Here is a 4,843-nt window from a genome sequence, read left to right as displayed (position 1 = left end):
AAAAAGACACTTTTCTTAAAATGTCATGTATTCTTAGGGAAGGTTGGATATTTGTAGGTCTTAATGCCCAACACAAATATAAAAAGCAGAGAGCATTTCATTTCAGTGACCTTTTCCTCAACTTTGGGAATACCTAGTTCATTGGTTAGGAAGCAACTTTCTCGCTGTAATAAATTAGCCTCTCTCCGTCTTTCTCTCTGACATAAACCAAACTTAAAATTACTACAATATTAATAAACAGTATATCTGACAGATGTCAAATACCCAAATGAAGTATGAAGTCCTTATTTTACCATGTGAACTTTTTTTATGTATGATCAAAATTTGATGGATTGATTATCCATGTGTTTTATTCAGATTTCTTAGTGTCAGATAGATGTAACTTCTGTTTCTTGTAATGGCCCTTTGCAATATGCAAAGCTAAAAAATGCTGTAAACATGAATAAAATACTGTTTGTGATGAAAAACAGATGTGTTAAGTATACTAGAATGAAAAGTGAGTGGAGATGCAAAATAGGTTTCAAAAGCAACGCAGTCATGGCAATTTATTAATGTGGCCTTAAACAGCTGTGGGTAAATGTCTCCCCACATAGCAAAATTATGATGGAAAATCACTGAAAGTGAGAGATTCAAAAGTTAAAATTAATGAAACATCATAAGAATACCACAGAAAAGATTAGAGATTTAGGGATAGAATTACAGGGCTTAAATGTACTCCAAGAGTAAATTATATTGGTTAGGTCCATCTCTTGCTGTGTTTGTTTTTAAGGAAATATCCAGAGAAATTCCCCATTTACGGAAATATTTCAGTGAAATAAAGGAGGATTTGAGGTAGTCACCATTCACACACACAACTATATTTAATAAGCCAAGTAATATGAACAAATTGCTAACTAATACCAATAATAAAATTTCTAAAAGTATACATGAATGAATATTGTCATTAGAGTTGGATGGAATTGATTATAAGAGAATTCATGAACTATCAAATGTAAAATTAACCCTTAAAACATTGAAGAACAATTCAAGATAGAAAAATATAAAGTTGTTAAAGGAATAGGCAGTAGGTGACTTATAGTGCAATTACTTAATAATGTGGGTAAATTGGAATTATTAGAATGATTATTTTAAGAAATAATTTTTTTTTGCATATCCCACCTAAGACATAGAATTTTCACCTGATAAATAACTTAGTCCGAGATATGCTTTTAAATTTGATCTGTTCATATAACATTTTTAATAATGTCAAGGTCAAATTAATATGTAAGGAACAGCATTTATTCATGAAACATCCCTGGAGTACAGATGTTTTCTCCGGACTCTTGAAATTCTAAATTTAGTCTCATTTCCTCACTACTCATTTAGAACATTGATTGTTTTTTCATCATTAGAGCTTCCCTACTTATTAGCTATAGGAATCAATGATTAACAATATCCTGAAATATGGATACCAAAAAATGAGTTGATGCATATAAAAAGTGTATTGCAGTGTTTGGCACATAAAGGATCATTAAGGATGAGATGGAATTATTGTTCTTGCTTTGTTACTGTTACTGCACACTCCTAGCCTAGGATGGTGTGTCAGCAAAGGGCATCAATCACATCTTAGCTCTAAATAGCTCTGTGTGATTCCTAGCAGGATGGCTTTGAGATTTAATGCAAAAGAGATTATGAAAACTGTACTTTTAGGAAGGTAGGTCTAGGAAGGTATCAGAGATTGAATTGCGTTCCCAAAAAATATATTTATTAATTTGGCTAGGTAAATATTTCCAGTATTGTGTGATTGTCCAGCATTTTTTGATGTTCTGAGATTTTGCTATCTGTTGTAAATCCTATCACTATGATGTTAATGAGATGGATTAGTGGCAGTTATATTGATGGGCTCTACAAGATTGGATAGTGTCTTAAGCCAATCTCTTTTGAGATATAAAAGAGAGAAGAGAGCAAGCAGAGTGACAGAGAGACCTCATACCACCATGAAAGAAGCACCAGGAGCAGAGCATACCCTTTGGACCCAGTGTTCCTGTGAGAAGAATGTCCTAGACCAGGGAGAGATTGTTGACAAACAAGGACCTTCTTCCGGAGCCAACAGAGAAAGCCTTCCCCTGGAGCTGATGCCCTGAATTTTCACTTGTAACCTACTAGACTGTGAGAGAATACATTTCTCTTTCTTAAGACCATCCACTTGTGGCATTTGTTATAGCAGCACTAGATAACTAAGACAGAAGGTAATCTGGAACACTAAACCACTAATTTACTGAATGAATAACTCAGAATTTTGTTGCTTCGTGCAATATCTTTACTTTCCATCTGAATATACTTCATTAGAAGAAATAGGGATTTCACGAAACACACTTCACCACTTAAAGCCTAGGATAGTGTGTCAGCAAAGGGCGTCATTCACATCTTAGCTCTAAATAGCTTTGTGTGATTTCTAGCAGGATGGCTTTGAGATTTAATACAAAAGAGATCGTGAAAACTGTACTTTTAGGAAGTACTCATTACCAAATGAATCTATATCAAAGTACTACTTCACTCAGCAAATTTTGTTGTGTCAATGTATCTTTTAGCTAAAAAAAAAAAAAAAAGGTAAAGTAATTTCTGGACTGGAATATGTCTCTGAGCCTAGAATGGAATATAGACTTTTCTCCTGAGAGCAGTTCATTGGAGTTACAAATATGTTTTGTAACTATGAACAATCAGTGAGTCACTGACAACTGTCCCAACTCTTACATAAAACAGGTTCATAAGCCACTCCACAAATGAAAATCTCTATGAAATGCATAAACTAGCTAAAATTTTTCATGAAAGATCAAATATATGAAGTTTAATCTCAATAGTTTTACAAGAAAGAATGCACACAAAATAAACTCAATTTGTAATTAAAGAAATTGAAGCTAAAACTGCTTTCTTTTCTTGCTCTATTCCACATACAGATGACTTAATTATTCAGCTAAATATGTGGGGCTGGACAAGACTATCTTGATGATTCTTACATTTTCAGGGTTTTGCCTCCTTCTTCAACTATGTTGTTGTTGTGTCATCCAGTGGATTCCTCAATACCTTTACTTTTTCTGACACATCCTTTGCAGCACTGTTTCTCTAAATGAGCCGTGTGATTCCTGGACCCCATACCAGATCAACTCTATCAGACATCTGGATATAGGAACCAATAGCCTACATTTTTAACAGCCTCCTCAGCCAATTACTGTGTAAACCAAAGGTTGAAAATCACTACATTGAAGTTTCCAAAACACTTCCATATCTGTTTTTCTTTGGATACCACAACCCAAGGAGATAGTTATCGCCATCTTGTATACACAGGAAGAAATTGAGTTTAAGAATGCTTAAAGTGACTGCCTTTCATTTGTGGTGGCATGAAGGGAAACAACGTTACCCTTACATATTGTCTTCAAGTTACTGTACCCCATATTGTATGAATGTATGACCAATGCATAATCATGTTTTATTATTTCATAACTCATTGTGTCTTGCTTACCATTTCCCTGTTATAGATTAAATAAACTGAAGATAATGGCACTAACTAATGAAAGCCACCCTGAAGAATTTATCCTATTAGGCTTTGCTGACCGTCCTTGGCTGGAGCTCCCTCTCTTTGTCATTCTTCTGATAACATACCCTACGGCCATGATGGGAAACATCACTATCATTCTGGTGTCCAAGTTAGATCCCCATCTCCACAGCCCCATGTATTTCTTCCTCACTAACCTCTCATTTTTGGACATGTGTTATACCACAAGCATTGTCCCTCAGATGTTATTTAACCTGGGAAGCTCTAAAAAGACAATCAGCTACTTGGGCTCTGCAGTTCAGCTTTATATCGTCCACATGATGGACAGCACAGAATGTCTACTCTTGGCTCTCATGTCCTTGGATCGCTATGTGGCCATCTGCAAGCCTCTTCACTACACCCTCATCATGAATCAGTGAATCTGTGTCCTCCTAGTATCCATTGTGTGGCTGAGTGGAATGACCTGTGCTGTCTCAGAAGCAACTGTTACATTACAGTTGCCACTCTGTGGTCTCAACAAACTGGATCACTTACTGTGTGAGATTCCTGTTCTGATAAAGATTGCCTGTGGTGAAAAGAGTGTTAATGAGCTCACTCTTTTTGTGATCTGTATTTTTACGCTAGCTGTTCCACTCTGCCTAATTCTTGCTTCCTATGCTTGTATTAGGCATGCTATGCTGAAGATTAAGTCTTCTGAGGGAAGGAAAAAGGCCTTTGGGACATGTTTTTCCCATCTCATAGTGGTTTTATTATTTTATGGTCCAGGCATTAGCATGGACCTTCAGCCCCCCTCTTCCATCACAAGGGACCAGCCCAAGTTCATGGCTCTCTTCTATGGAGTGGTAACACCTACACTCAACCCCTTCATCTACACCCTTAGGAATAAAGATGTGAAGGGGGCATTACGTAACCTGACTAGAAGGGTTTTCAGTTCCAAGTGAAAGACGGTGGACATCAAATGAAGTTACTTAACTATTAGAGTAGGTGTCTACAAAATTTTCCTAATAATTCAGTTTTATCTCATAAACCAAAAAAAAAAAAAAAAAAAAAAAAAACACCAAATCGGGTTCCACCTAGTTAATTCCGACACATAGTGACCCTATAGGACAGAGTAGAACTGCCCTAAAGAGATACCAAGGATCACCTGGGGGATTCGAACTGCCTACCCTTTGGTTAGCAGCCATAGCACTTAACCACTACACCACCAGGGTTTTATCTTATAATTACCAAAATTTCATGTTAAGTGATGTTCTTTCCAAATGTGTCATGTGTCTGATATTCTTTTTTCTTTTTTTCAATGTTTGGTAAAAA

General features: G+C 36.0%; 1 pseudogene; it reads left to right on the top strand.

Annotated features, from left to right (window-relative positions):
- Positions 1-3,534: 3,534 nt before the first annotated feature.
- On the top strand, positions 3,535-4,473 carry LOC126077738 (olfactory receptor 2B11-like; annotated as a pseudogene).
- The last annotated feature ends 370 nt before the right edge of the window (positions 4,474-4,843 follow it).

The sequence above is a fragment of the Elephas maximus genome, chromosome 1 (assembly GCF_024166365.1).
Source record: "Elephas maximus indicus isolate mEleMax1 chromosome 1, mEleMax1 primary haplotype, whole genome shotgun sequence".
Classification (NCBI taxonomy): domain Eukaryota; kingdom Metazoa; phylum Chordata; class Mammalia; order Proboscidea; family Elephantidae; genus Elephas; species Elephas maximus.
The sequence above is the reverse complement of the archived record's forward strand: the minus strand, read 5'-3'. Positions and strand labels throughout refer to the sequence as shown.